Raw genomic sequence first — 16,423 nt, 5'->3', positions numbered from 1 at the left:
TCCCAAAAGAAAATAAAACGTTTAAAATAAAATGAATCTTTGTTAGAAGTGATGTAAAATGCTTTGAATAGTCCTTTACTGATGCTTGAGGGTTTTCTAAAAACCCATCCCTATCTCCATAGGGTGAATTTTTATTTCCATAGCAAGGTAAATCAACTAGACCAAAACCTGGATTCATTTTGGGTACAGAAAGTCAGAATAAGGAAATTCATTCCTAAAGTGACTGGCAGTCACTGTAGAATCAGATTGCTTTCTTTTTCCTCAGAGAACAAAATAAGGCAATCAAATAGCCTTTCTAGGCAAGAATATTCAGATAATTAGACTGTGTTGGTAAACTGACTTAAACATACAAAATTCTAACGTGCATCTCTCAAGTTTACACCTTCTTCCCTCTAAAATCTTTAGAATTCAAAGGGAATATAAATATTTATTTTTAAAAAAACTTAAAAAATTGAAAATAAAAGCAGATAGTCTTTCTCAACATATTACTCAGCACAGAGCTGTTAGGAAAATATTATTTTTAAAAACCAGTAATAACTGTTTTTTTTAACAGTGATAATAGCAGTGATAACTTTCTCAAAGGGCATAGATCAAAAAAATTTTAACAAAGGAAGAGAGCAATAAACTTCACACTAAAATTCTTAACCTCTTTATCTACAGACAGGAAAGGGAGGGGAAAAATAAATCACACCCTAGATTCCTTAATACCTTAATAATAAACAGCTCCAGGCCTGATTGAGTTTATTTATTTATTTTTTCTGATCGAGTTTAAAGAAATAAAGAAAATTCAGTTTAAAATATATATATATATATATATATCAGTAAAAACAAACAACAAATATATATATATATATATATATATATATATATATAAAATATGCTGATAGGAGGGCTTCCCTGGTAGCAGAGATGGTAAAGAATTCACCTGCAATGTGGGAGACCTGGGTTCGATCCCTGGGCTGGGAGAGCCCCTGGAGAAGGGAATGTCAACTCACTCCAGTATTCTTGCCTGGAGAATCCGCATGGACAAAGGACCCTGGCTGGTTACAGTCCATGATGACGCAGAGTCGGACATGACTGAGTGTTAACACACAGGAATGAGGGAAGGAAGCATTCTAATAACAGAAGAGATAGCTAAATATATATATACCTATAGGCTTTTACCTTTACCTGTGCTTCCTATATGATTAAGTACTTCTTTATATGCATGTAGAACCAGTTTCCTCTCTTCCCTTTTCTCTGTCTGCCTTTTTAAAAATCACATGCAAAATAAATAAATAAATAAAAATCACATGCACTCTAATATTAAAATTAGTGACTTTTAAATTTATCTCTGTCTCCACTTGTAACAGATTCCAGCTATCACCTATAGAGGAAGTAAATATGTGGTAAAAAAGATATTTTTAACTTATTTCTTCAAAATGTGGTTATGATAAATACATAAAGGGGAAAGACAAAAAGGAAATGAAATATTATGAAAGTTCATTTCAAAGATATACAATCCAAAAAACCAAATGACTTAAAGTTAGCTAGCATTACACTGGTAGATGATTGATTAATAAAAAAATGCAATAGCCCATCATTATCCCATCTTTTTCCAAAAGTAAAATATAATCTAAAGACAGATTTAAATGAAACAAAGAAACAACAAAATCATGATAAACCTGTAATTCTTAACTTGAGTCCTTGTATAACTTGTTACCAAGGGTTTAGTAGTATATGACTAGAACTAATTATTCCTCAAGATTAAACTAAATTTAAATGAGGAAGGGAGCAAGGGAGGGGGGAAAATCTCTAACTTCATTCTAAGAATGATAAAAAATAGAAACGGTGAGATTGAAACGAAGTCTTCACTTTGTAATATGACATATGCCTGACCTTGCATAATCCAAATAAACTAAAGTGGTTAAACTTACATAGGCAACTCATTATGTAACCTATAGTGGCTTAATTTTTAAATCATAAGTATCTAATATTCTCTACCAAAGGAAAGTTTGTTAAAGGGCCCTTCTTACTCTAATGTGATATTTTCCTCTGAACCACTTAAATATTCACTTTGAGTCAATATTCTGACATAAACTTAGAAAATTAGTGCCCTGAATTCTGCTGCGAGGCATGTAGTTAATAACATAAATCTGTTTTGCAGGAGAAAAGTGAACGCTCTGCATTTAAATGATAACTAGTTTCAGAGAATAAAACAAGAGGCAAAATGCATCATGTGCAGATATAGTTCTATTTCACTTAGGGCAAACATAAAACTTTTTTATTAAAACTACAAAGATATTTAATAAAAAACTAAGAACTCAGTGGCATATCTGGAAGACAATTACTAAGACTAAGTTTTATAAATAAATTTATTACTTTGGATGCATCCATCCTATTAACAAGACCAAAATATTACAGCAAGGATAATTTCTATTAACAGGGAATGATGCTTCCCATAAAAAGTCACATATTCACGAAGGTTGTTGTTTAGTTGCTAAGTCGTGTCCAACTCTTTGCAACCCCATGGACTGTAGCCCACCTTTTTAAAGAGGGTCCATCTTCTGAAAGTCTGCAAACCTTAAATGGTACACAAAGTTAAGATTTTCACTTAACCAATAAATAAAATGCCCTGAAAATCATCTATAAAAAGCATTTCTATAATAAAGATATGGAAAATATTTACCTTAATTATTCTATGTTCAACATACATGAATTACATGCTACTTTCCATAGGACTTCACAAATACAGAAAGCATGTGAAAATAATCTCATAAATCATATTTAATTTCATTTCTATATGGTAGAGATAATAAAACATATCCTGGTTTCATGGATGAGGAAATTGACTTAAAGGAGGGAGCTGACCTATCTGAGTTTTCAGAGCAAACAGAAGAAACATTATCACAAGTACCTAGGGGATCCTATTGGTCCATATGGAGCTTTTAACCAAATACATTTAAGTCGAATATAATCTCTGTGAGAGTAGGGACTTTGTTTTGTTCATTATTAAATTCCTAGTACCAAGGGAATATCATACCATGATCACAGTAGGTTCTTAATATTTACCAACTAGAGAAATGAGTAATAGAGGTTGGAATTCTCATTAAACTCTGAATGCTTCCACTGATGGGAGACTACTGTTTCTCATATCAGGATTCTAGACATCACACATTATTGAGAGATATATAAACATTAAGCTCTCTTCTTTCAAATAACTCTGTGGCACTGATTTCCAATTATTAGAAAAATATTTTAGAATACTAAATTAGTAGTATTTAGAGGGAAGTTTCATGCTGTTAAGTTGGGAATTTTCCCCTACACCTCACTTTTAATATCACAAATTATTGATTATCTGGAATATGGTTTGGATGTATTCTTTCTGTAAGACTGTTCAAAAGAACTGAATAGTTTCAAATAGGATCTGACATAATCATCAATGTGCAATAAGCCAGACAGTCTAATAAACTTACCCTGTTATTTCAAACAACTTTTAGAAAAAGTTTCATTAATTTTTTTATTAGGGAAAAAAGCAAAATAATATTTGAAGCTAACTAAATAAAAACACTTACCAATCATCCATCTTGCAAAATTCAAGGAAAAAACTATCCCTGGATATTACATATTATATTCTACAGAATAATAAACTAAAATTTCTGTCAGCATAGTAACAAAAAAATCTTTTGATATACCACATGGAGTATTAACATCATGTTGGGAACATAAATCTTTCAGGTCTAAAATATATGGAACCAATGACCTAGGGTACTTTTGTAATCAATACTTAGGTATTTTGTAATAGGTAAAAATAATTAGATGCATGATAAATATCATGCATACTTCTGATTAACTCAATACTCTTGAGGTAGAAGAACAGAAAAAATATTATCTAAATAATATGAAATACTTTTCATATGAATACACTATTAAAATACATTGAAAAATGTTTCTCCGTGTGTTAGTTATGTTACATTTTTCTATGAAAGTTTATAATTCATGAATACAATAAGCAAAACACTGCACATTTCTTAAATATCTAAAACTTAAAAGGATAGGGAATTAAGTGATACACATACTTACAGAAATATGGCTCCCAAAGTTTAAAAGCTTACATTCAAAGTCAAGATTATCTCTTACATATACTTAAAAAGTCTAACATGTACTGCTTGTGGTGTTTAGTTGCTAAGTCATGTCCAACTCTTGAGACCCCATGGGCTGTAGTCCGCAAAGCTCCTCCGTCCATGGGATTTCCCAGGCAAGAATACCGGAGGGGTTGCCACTACCTTCTCCATAACATATACTAAAAATAGTTAATATTTAGAGCAATGATTTAAGTAAAATTCAAGTTTATAAGTTAATATAAAAAATCAGTGAACACACACATCTGAGAAATTAGAAATATAGTAAAGTAGAATATGGAAACATTTTTTTAAAAATCTTAAGAGGAGGGAGATGAAAAATTGTATACAAGCACATAAATAGGAAGTATAAAATGTATCATGACAGAAGGCAAAATATACATGTCAAATATATATCAAATATATATTTCAAAACAGTAACTATTAAATATCAACAATAACTATTAAATACCCACTTTTAAAAGTTTTAAAAGCCAAGAGTTTCTAATAAAATCCAACTGTTACCCACAAACTACTGAGCCCATGAGCCACAACTTGAGAGTTCATGCACAGCAAAAGACCCTGCGTTAGGCAACTCAAGATTTGAGGCAGTAGATAAATAAAGAAAATATTTTTTTAAAAAAAGAGCTATGAACGAAAAATATCTAGACTACATAAAGAAATCTTATAAATCAATAATAAAAAACAGCAACCTGAATGCAAAAATAGCTAAGGATACAGGATAATACAAAAAAGTATGTGGAAATACTCAGAAACTCATCTAAACTTAAAGAAACTGAAATAGTACTAGAATAAAATTTTAGACTCATTAAGACTGATAAAAATGAAAAAGCTCTATCTTTTTAAGTACTTTCAGGACAGAGGTAAGTGAGAAGCTTTATAAATTGTTGATGAGAATGTAGACTCTTAGAGCTATCACAGAGGGCAGTCTATGGCACTTAAATTAAGTATGCATATATATTATGGCATGTACAGTTATACACATACTCACAAATATATAAAGCCTAGAGAAACATTCTGCAGGCCTATAACTGGAAATGTATGAGTACATTCATAATAGCACAATTTATTGTAACTAGAAGTTGGAGGTAATCGCTACAGATAAGTAAACTGTAGTAGAATCAAATAGCAAAAAACTACATTCACAGCAGTTAGTACTGGAAGAGTAAATGAATATCGAGAAACAAATGCAGATTCTAAAACACAGGGCTTATAAAAAATATTGAGAATACAAATGAGATCTATAGTTTATGAAAACCAAAGTAATATATTTACAAGATAAATTACATTGCCTAAAACCATATATAAACTAAAGGTTTTCTCTTCAAACACAACAGAATCATTGTCTATGGTAAAAGAAGAGGAATATGTATAGGAAGTAGGATTTAAAAAAAAATAAAGCAAGAGAGGACTTTCACAGATTAATAATGATAATGTGACACTGAACTAATACATAGTCAGAATTAAGAGGCAGACACAATTGGTTATTCCAGGCACTACAGGTACCTCTCTCCCAGAGAATGGGAAGACTCAACAGGTCTCACTGCTCACACATGAAGAAACCACCCTCGAAATTCGGAGGTTTGGAGAGAACCATAGGAGAGAGCCACGTGAAAAGTGTGACTCCTTCTAATCTCGACAAATTTGGAAATGGGGTTGTGACATCTTGGAGATATGATGGTATCACTTTGTCCAAGCTAGAGATTTGTATAATATCTGATTACCACAGTTTTTTTTTTTTAACTTTTATATAGACAAATAAAGTGTCTAGGGATAAAACAACAACAACAACAACAAGGAAAACTATAGAAAGAACAATACTACATGGCACATGATGAGTTCCCTGGGAGTAAATTGTCTCCATCGTGGATACAGAAATACCCAAGCATGTCTAGGAAGCTGCTGCACAACACGGAGGTCTTTCCACTGGATTTGTTGCAGAAAGCTGTAACACTAGTAGAGAATACCTCCAAAGGAAAGAAGAAAGCCAAACTAAAGTTCCTCCAGTAACAAGGCCCTCCTCAACATTGGAAAGTTGGACAGTTTTTGAGTATAAATCCCAGAAACAGTCAAAGTGGGCAAGGTTTTGTAAGGGAATACCTTGTATGAGTGGGTGAGTTAGCCTAACTTGCCTGTTGGTGTTCTTTATGGAGATGACACACTAATGCACATACTACTAGAGCAGTGATTAAGGTGCACAAACCTCTCATCAGTTTTTACTCTTCTGCTTCTAAATGGGTTTCAAAATAGTCCAAAACGCACTCCCCAATATGTTTTATTACTTGTGTTTTTTATACACATATAATTTCTGCTTCTTGTCTTTGGCAAATCACTACTAGAAATGGTGAATTACAAAATGGATTCAAAGGGCACATGTAGGTGACTGAACAAGTCCAACAGTTTAGGAAATGCAGGCAAGGACTTTGCTGCTTCTCTCTACACACAGGTGTTTCTGTCAGAACAAAGCTAAACTGCTTTAGGTAAAACAAGATACTTAAAATTCAAGGTGAAGAGGAAATTTTCTGTGAATCTTCACAATGGAATACAGAAGATTAATCTTAGGAACACTTGCCTGCATTCTGGCTAAATCCCCAATTGTTTTAAGAATTGGATCTCTTTTGATCTGAAATACTATTGTAGTACACTGAGAATGCTCTCCTATCTAGAGAATACTTCTAAAACTAGATTTAGTACTGAGACTGGGAGCAGGTCCTGATCAGAGCTGGAAACAGAAGAAAGATCATGTTATAATCCACTTCCACTGTACTACCCAATTCAGTCTCTGCTCCCCAGTTTACACAATAAGCCACTTCAGTGTAACTTTCTTAATAGGGAGATAATAAAATTTGAATTCTTGCCTGAATGACATTCCAAGAGCTCCATGATCTGATATTCAGTCAGTTCAGTTGCTAAGTCGAGTCTGACTGTTTGGGACCCCATGGACTGCAGCACACCAGGCTTCCCTGACCATCATCAACTCCCAAAGCTTGCTCAAACTCAAGTCCATTGAGTCTATGATGCCATCCAACCATCTCATCCTCCATCGTCCCCTTCATCTCCTTCCTTCAATCTTTTCCAGCATCTGGATCTGTTCCAATGAGGTAGTTCTTTGCATTAGGTGGCCTAAGTACTGGAGTCTCAGCTTCAGCATCAGTCCTTTCAATGAATGTTGAGGGTTGATTTCCTTTAGGATTGACTGGTTTGATCTCCTTGCAGTCCAAGAGACTCTCAACAGTCTTCTGCAACACCACAGTTCAAAAGCATCAGTTCTTAAGAGCTCAGCTTTTTTTTTTTTAAAGTCCAACTCTCACATCCATACATGATTACTGGAAAAAACCATAGCTTTGACTAGACAGACCTTTGTTGGCAAAATAATGTCTCTGCTTTTCAATATGTTGTCTAGTTTGGTCATAGCTTTATTTCTAAGGAGCAAGAGTATTTCAATTTCATGGCTGCAGTCAACAACTGCAGTGATTTTGGAGCCCAAGAAACTAAAGTCTCTCACTGCTTCCATTGTTTCCCCATCTATTTGCCATGAATTGATGGGACCAGATGCCAAGATCTTAGTTTTTTGAATGCTGAGTTTTAAGCCAGCTTTTCCACTCTCTTCTTTCACTTTCATAAAGAGACTCTTTAGTTCCTCTTCACTTTCTGCCATAAGGGTGCTGTCATCTGCGTATCTCAGGTTATTGATATTTCTTCCAGCAATCTTGATTCCAGCTTGTGCTTCATCCAGCCCAGCATCCTGCATGATGTACTCTACATATAAATAAAATAAGCAGGGTGACAATCTACAGCCTTGACATACTCCTTTCCCAATTTGGAACCACTCTGTTGTTCCCTGTCCAGTTCTAAGTGTTGCTTCTTGAACGGCATACAGATTTTTCAAGAGGCAGGTCAGGTGGTCTGGTATTCCCATCTCTTGAAGAAGTTTCCACAGTTTTTGGGGATTTACACAAAGATATTGGTTTGGTCAATAAAGCAGAAGTAGTTGTTTTTCTGGAATTCTCTTGCTCTTTCTATGATCCAGTGGATGTTGGTAATTTGATCTCTGATTCCTCTGCCTTTTCTAAATATAGCTTGAACATCTGGAAGTTCACAGGTCACGTACCACTGAATCCTCCCTTGGAGAATTTTGAGCATCGCTTTACTAGCGTGTGAGATGAATGCAATTGTGGGATAGTTTGAATATCCCTTGGCATTGCCCTTCCTTAGAATTGAAATGAAAACTTACCCTTTCCTGTTCTGTGGCCACTGATGCGTTTTCCAAATTTGCTGGAATATTGAGTGCAGCACTTTCATAGCATCATCTTTTAGGATTTGAAATAGCTCAACTAGAATTCTATCACCTCCACTAGCTTTGTTTGTAGTGATGCTTCCTAAGGTCCACTTGACTTCACATGCCAGGATGTCTCATTCTAGGTGAGTAATCACACCATCGTGGTTATCTGGTCATGAAGATCATTTTTGTAGAGTTCTTCTGTGTACTCTTGCCAGCTCTTCTTAATATCTTCTGCTTCTGTTAGGTCCATACCATTTCTGTCCTTCATTGTGTCCATCTTTGCATGAAATGATCCTTTGGTATCTCTAATTTTCTTGAAGTGATCTCTAGTCTTTCCCATTCTATTGTTTTCCTCTACTTCTTTGCATTGATCACTGATAAAGGCTTTCTTATATGTCCTTGCTATTCTTTGGAATTCTGCATTCAAATGGGTATATCTCTCCTTTTCTCCTCTGTCTTCAGCTTCTCTTCTTTTCCCAGCTATTTGTAGAGCCTCTGTAGGCAACCACTCTGCCCTTTTGCCTTTCTTTTTCTTGAGGATGATCTGGATCACCACCTCCTGTACAATGTCACGAATGTCCATCCATAATTCATCAGGCACTCTGTCTATCAGATCTAATCCCTTGAATCTATTTCTCACTCCCAGTATATAATCGTAAGGGATTTGATTTAGATTGTACCTGAATGGTCTAGTGGTGTTCCCTAACTTCTTCAATTTACGTCTGAATTTGGCAATAAGGAGTTCGTGATCTGAGCCAGTCAGTTCCCAGTCTTGTTTTTGCTAGCTGTACTGAGCTTATCCCTCTTTGCCTGCAAAGAATATAATCAATCTGATTTTGGTATTGACCATCTGGTGATGTCCATGTGTAAAGTCTTCTCTTGTGTTGTTGGAAGAGGGTGTTTGCCACAACCAGTGTGTTCTCTTGGAAAAACTCTGTTAGCCTTTGCCCTGCTTCATTTTGTACTCTAAGGCCAAATTTGCCTGTTACTCCAGGTACCTCTTGACTTCCTACTTTTGCATTCCAGTCCCCTATGATGAAAAGGACATCTTTTTTGGGTATTAGTTCTAGAAGTTCTTGTAAGTCTTCATAGAAGTGTTCAGTTTCTTCAGCATTACTGATAGGGGCATAGCCTTAGATTGCTATGATATTGAATGGTTTGCCTTGGAAACAAACAGAAATCATTCTGTCATTTTTGAGACTGCACCAAATTAACATTAATTTCACATCTTAGCTGCAGCAGATGCTGTCAGCAATCTGCCCGCTTCCTTGACCTTTCAGGATGCTCTAACTACTTTGTGCATGAGGGTTGTCATTTCATTCCTCAAAACTGCATAAGTGTCTGTGTGTACACAGATCAGAAGTGCTAAGGAATAAACATCCCTAAGGGAAAAGCCCTCTACAGATGAATCATGGAATTTAGTGTATCAGACATAATTTTATACTATTTCCCAGAACCTCCCAATGGGACTAACCTCCAGTTATCCATGGTATTAACTAGCTTATTAAAGCACTCCTTATTCCCCAAGAATGCTCCAGAAAGCACTTGTTTTTTCTGTATCAGTTTCCCCCTCTGACCCATGCTGCCTGCATCAACCGTTAAACTCTCTGCATTCAAAGTCTTATCTCAGCATCTCAGCATCAGATCACAAGGGAACTACCGCTAAGTCAGTTGGTGCCAAACAAAACAAAACAAAATAATTCTAGGAATCAAGTAGCCCAGTAACTGGATTACTAACTAGCCAAATGGCAACAAGAATTCAGTGCTGGTAGTGAGTGAGTGGTGATAATCCCCTGGTATTCTAAAGTATCTCAATTACTAACATCCTTACCTGGGGTGAACCAGGATTTTATAAGTGTTGCATTCCTATAGGTAATTATAAGGACAACGGTTACTGTTAAATGCCATCATTGCACTGAGGAAAGAAAAATGATATATTCAACTCAGCCAAGACAATTCAGCCCACATGGTGTGAAATCAAATATCATTTTTTAATAATATCATTTTTAAAATAATATCATTTAATAATGTCATTTTGTAAATAATATCATTTAATAATATCATTTTTTATTAATATCATTTACAGATACACAGGCTTCCCAGCTGGTGTTAGTGGTAAAGAACCCACCTGCCAATGCAGGAGACATAAGAGATGCGGGTTCAATCCCTAGGTCAAGAAGATCCCCTGGAGGAGGGCATGGCAAGTTGATCCAATATTCTTGCCTATGAAATTCTACGGACAGAGGAGTCTGGCACACTACAAACCATAGAGTCACAAAGAACTGGACACAGCTAAAGTGACTTAACATGCACAGAGACACTAGTCTCTTACAGCCAAAAGGTGTTAGAGATGCTAACCAAGCTCAGGATACGACTGTGCTAGGAACAAAACTTCAGAGAAGGATGAATTCACAGCCTTGTTGAATCTCTCACATAAAGTCAAGCATGGATAGGGAAAGATCTAAGACCTAGAATAGAGACGGATAAATATATTTGAGAACTTGAATCCCCAGATTTCCCTAAAATCTGTGGGTCAATAGAAATGGCCCATTTACCCTTATTAGAGGACAACAGCTTCCCTTTGCCTGGGGACATGCACTGGCCTCGCCTCAGGTAGATATCTAGCAAGACAAAGGCTTGTTGATGCTGTCGCTGTTCAATCAGAAGAAAGTTGTGTCTGACTCTATAACCCCATGGACCACAGCATGCCAGGCTCCTCTGTCTTCCACTGTCACCAGGAGTTTGCTAAAATTCATGTCCTACCCTCTTCAAAATCTCCCTCTCCACCTCTTTTAAGCTTATAGGCTACAAATTAAGTAATTTCTTGATAAAATCCAACAATGAAAATATTCTCCTTTCATTTAGATAAAAGGGATTATTGGTCAATACAGGATAGAGTTAGGAGTCTGCTTATGAAACTGTTTCCCTAGTTTCAATAAGTATGATGGGATTTTTGAATAGCAGGGGCCAGAGAGTGACACTTAAATATAAGAGGAAGGCAGATGTAATTGTTTTAAATGCAAAAATGGGGAGCCAAACGTGAATGGCAACCAAGAGGCACTGACACGTCAGGATCTGTGGCACTGACTAACAGATCACATGGTCTCAGAAATGAGTGAGTGAGTGAGTGAAGGTCGCTCAGTCGTGTCCGACTCTGCGACCCCATAGACTATACAGTCCATGAAATTCTCCAGGCCAGAATACTGGAGCGGGTAGCCTTTCCCTTCTCCAGGGGTTCTTCCCAACCCAGGAATCAAACCTAGGTCTCCTGCATTGCAGGCGGGTTCTCTTCCAGCTGAGTCACAAGGGAAGCCCTGAGAAATGAGGCAGATTAGAAACCACTGGACCATAAATGTAGTCACGAAATGAAAAGATGCTTGCTCCTTGGAAGGAAAGCTATGACAAACCTAGACAGCGTATTAAAAAGTAGAGCCATCATTTGCCAACAAAAGTCCATACAGTCAAAGCTATGGTTTTTCTAGCAGTCATGTGCAGATGTGAAATTAAGCCCATAAAGAAGGCTGAGTGACGAAAAATTTACACTTTCGAGTCGTGGTGCTGGAGAAGACTCTTGAGATTTCCCTGGACAGCAAGGAAATTAAACCAGTTAGTTCTAAAGGAAATCAGCCCTGAATATTCACTGGAAGGATTGATGCTGAAGTGGAAACTCTAATACTCTGGTCACCTGATGTGAAGATCAGACTCACTGGAAAAGACTCTGATGTCGGGAATGATTGAGGGCAGGAGAAGGGAGTGACAGAGGATGAGATGGTTGGATGGCATCACTGACTCGATGGACATGAGTTTGAGCAAACTCTGGGAGATACTGAAGGACAGGGAAGCCTGGCATGCTGCAGTTCATGGGGTCACAAAGAGATTGACACAACTTAGCAGCTGAACAACAACAGAAACCAGTGAGAAAACTGCTGAACTACAAACCCAAAAATGCTCAAGACCAGAAGCCATCAAGGCTTATGTCAGCCCTGACAATGAAGCCATTATCCCAGACCTGTACTCCCCTATCCTGGACTCCACTTTCCTCCACTACAACAGTTCTCATACCCCAAACCCATCAACTTAAAAGTAAGCCAAATCACTTCGAGGATGATTCCAAAAATGATAGAGGAGGTCACAAACTCTGGTGAATCAACACAAAGGACTCTATAGAGAACTGGTTTATAGATACAACAGCTCATTTTCCTCCAGCAGCAAAGAACTCCAAGGCACCTACCCAAGATATCTGCACTTAAGCCTTTTTCTCTGGATTTATGTTTAGGTTTTGGGTTTCGGCGAACATGATATAGCCAAAATGAAATCATTATTTTAACTTTCTTGCTCCTTTCTCTCTTTCACCGATGCAAAACATTCTCTTCCCTAGTACTCCTCCACCCATCAAATTCTACCCACACCTCAGTAAACTCTCAAATGCTACATATTAAAGAAAACTTCCCTAATTTCCCCAAGTACAAGTTTTCTTTCCCATTTCACAAACACCACATTTATTACTGAAAAAAACAGAATATTCAAGACAACTAGATACTTACACGCAAAAGAATAAAGCTGGATCACTGTCTTCCACTGTACACAAACATTAATGCAAAATGGTTCATAGAATTAAATGTAAGAGCTAAAACCATACAAATCTTAAAAGAATACATAGGAGTAAATCTTTGTGACTTTGGACTAGTCAGTGGTTTCTTAAATATGAAATTGAAGGAACAAACTACAAAAGAAAACAAGTAGATTACTTGGACTTCAAAATTAAAAACTTTTGTGGTGCAAATGATACCATAAAGTAAGTAACAATCCACAGAATGGGAGGAACTATTTGTAAATTGTATACCTAACAAAGAATTTGTATCCAGTGTGAAGAACTCTTTCAACTAGACAACAAAAAAGACAATAAAATTAAAAACCAGGCACAGGATTTGAATAGAAAATTTCCCAAAGAAAATAGGCAAATTGCTAATAAGCATATGAAAAGCTCTCAAATGATTAACTATTAGGGAAACATAAATAAAAACCAAACTGTGAGACAGCTTAACTAGATATATTATATGGCTTTAAACAAAATGACAGACAATAATAACAATTAAAACACACTTCCATACAAAAACTTATAAATGAATGTTCACAACAGCATTATTATACTAACCAAAAGTGAAAATAACCTAAAAAGCCACCAACAGATGAATGGATAAGTAAAATGCAGTATATACATATATATATATATATCAAAAGGAATAAATAAATGCTAAATAAAAAAAAGAAATCCATGCTAAAACATAGATGAATCTTTACAACATTATGCTATTAATAAGTGAACTAAGCCAGTCAAAAAAACACTATATATAAGGTATTACTCAATTTAGATGCAATGTCCAGAATAGGCAAATCTATAGAGATAAAAAGTAGATTGATGCTTGCCTAGTGCTAGGAGCTGGGGTACGTTGAGGAGGGAGGGGTCTGAGAGGGACTGTTAATGAATACAGGGCTCTCGTTGGGATGATGTTTGCACAACACTGAACATACAGAAGTCATTGAATTGTGTACTTCAAATATGTGAATTTTATAATATGTGAATTACATCTTTATTAATTATGCAACATTTATTAATAAGTATATTAAGTAGTACTTTTCATCACTTTCTCCATTGTACATCATAGCTATAGTAAGACAGTCCATCTGCAAGTTGAATAGTCTTAATTAAAAAACAGAATTTACTGATTTCTATAGTACCTCAGAAAAAGAAGGGATGGAGCTAGTCACAGGGAAAAATGGGTTTTGTCTGCCTTCAGTACATGGAGTTTGTTCATGTAAACACAGTGACAAGCAATTCAGGCTTAAATTCATATAACTTGTTCTTCTTAAATTTAGATTTTGAAGTTACGTAGGCTTGTCTTCAAATCCCAAATTCATACTTTACAAACTACGTGATCCAGGAAATTTATTTTTATTCTTAATTTACAATCAATGAAATAAAGTTTAAAGTGCTTTTATCATTGGTTATTTCAATCATTTATGAGATAAAACAAGTACAGTGTATAGCATAATATCTAATATGGAGTATATACTGAAAATATTGGTTTGTAATCCATAAAAAGTCACCTAGGTTAGTGAAGGGAGGTAAACCCTTATCTTAATGATTAGGAAATACAGGTCAATCAGATATTCCATTTCAGAAATGTGAACTAAGAGAAACGTGGTGTGGTAGGGTGTAGGTGGGAGGGCCAATTAGCGCTTGGAACTAAATCTGAAAGCTTATTATATAGAGTTACCATAAAGACCACGAGAGCAATGCTAAAGCTAATCTTATAAAGGACTATTTTTTTAAGTCTACATTTTTCACTAGGTGATCTCAATCAGTCTGATGATTTAAAGTATCATCTTCATATCAATAATTCCTAAATTTGTATTTAGTGCTCTGACTTCAATGAACTCTGAACTCATATACACAACATTCTTTTTGACATATTTGCTCAGCTGTCTAATAGGCATCACAAAACATGGTTGCAATAAAAGTCTTGATTCTTGTTCTCCACACCTCTGCTCTTCAGCCAGTCTTAACCCATCTTAGTAAATACAACCACAATCTACAATCTACCAGGCAGTCAAGGCAATACTCTCACAGTGATCCTTACTTATTTCCCCATCATATCTGACAAATAATTCACTTGGCGTTAGCTGTACTTTGCAAACACATACAACACACGTCATCTGCCTCCTCCATCTGTGTTACCAACGACTTTGTTCAAATAACAATCAGCTGTTACTAGTACTGTTGCAACTGCCATACAACTAGTCTCCCTGCTGCTTTTAATCCTGCAACTTCATGATCCATTTAGCAATTATAACGGAGCAAAGGTGAGCCTTTGAAGATAAAAGTAACACAATTACTGATGGAGACTCACCAATATTACTATGAAGGCTGAATTTTAGCAGCAGAAATAACAAATAAGCACTTCATGTTAATGGTCACATTATCAACCATCTCACCCTCCAACAAATATGTACAGTAAAAATGCCAGGCAAAAGGTCAGTACATGAACATCTAAATAAAAGAAATATCATCACCAATATTAAAGTATTGACCAATATGATTAATAGTACTTATTGAATGAGTATAATCACTGTGTTAACTGTGTTAAGACTTCACACGCAAACCACCTTCAGTCCTCACAAAAATCTATGAGGTATATAATATTATCCACGTTTTATATATAAGGATGACTAAATCTTACGGAAGTTGGGTCACTTTAAAAGTGATCCACTTCCCAAGTCAGAGAATCCGCAAACAGCAGAACTGGAAATTTCTTACAGGAAACATGATAGCAGATAATGAAGAAACAGCACAATATTCAATGAGCATTTGAGTCACATTATTGGAAAACAACAGAATACAGACCCATAAATTCCCACTGTTGAGATTTCACACTCTCTTGCACCTGCTGCTATGAGGCATAGCTTTACTACATTATCTCTACTTGTGATCTACTAGTTCAGTTTTAGGGGGAGATTCCAGTAAGTAGATCATTATAGATCTCCCTAAGTTAAATAAAAATTAAGAGAACTAAATTATTACTTTTTCCAGCCACCTTATGTTACTCAACTAATGAGAATTCTAATGTAACTTGGTTACTTACTCCCAAGGATCACACTATTTTCACAATTCTATTCAGTGCTCTATTGACAGTAATTGTAAGTGATTGAAATTTAATAACTTCTATTATTCTTTGCAATTACAAGATTCTCAAATCTCTAATATATTCCCAATTACAAATTATTTACATTGTGAAATAGAAATGTTTCATTAAAGGTAAGTAAAACATGTTTCTGCATATATGAGATTTCCAGATATTTACAGGCCCCATTTCAGATCTTAATTTGGTTCACATTTTCAAAATTAAATTGAGAACCTCTGTAAAATACAATAATGTCCTTAGTCATCCAACATTGTCAAAAACTACTTTTTCTCCTTTACTCCAAATATTCTCCAAATACTCTTCAACTTCATAGATTT

At 35.5% G+C, this 16,423-nt stretch overlaps 1 protein-coding gene across 1 annotated transcript in view; it reads right to left on the bottom strand.

The window, feature by feature from the left end:
• The window catches only part of EPHA6 (EPH receptor A6), a 927,780-nt gene that overhangs the window by 760,235 nt on the left and 151,122 nt on the right, over positions 1–16,423 (bottom strand). The gene's annotated exons all lie outside the window — the stretch shown is intronic.

The sequence above is a fragment of the Dama dama genome, chromosome 31 (genome assembly GCF_033118175.1).
Source record: "Dama dama isolate Ldn47 chromosome 31, ASM3311817v1, whole genome shotgun sequence".
Taxonomy (NCBI): domain Eukaryota; kingdom Metazoa; phylum Chordata; class Mammalia; order Artiodactyla; family Cervidae; genus Dama; species Dama dama.
Note: the sequence above shows the minus strand (reverse complement) of the source record. Positions and strands in the feature narration are given on the sequence as shown.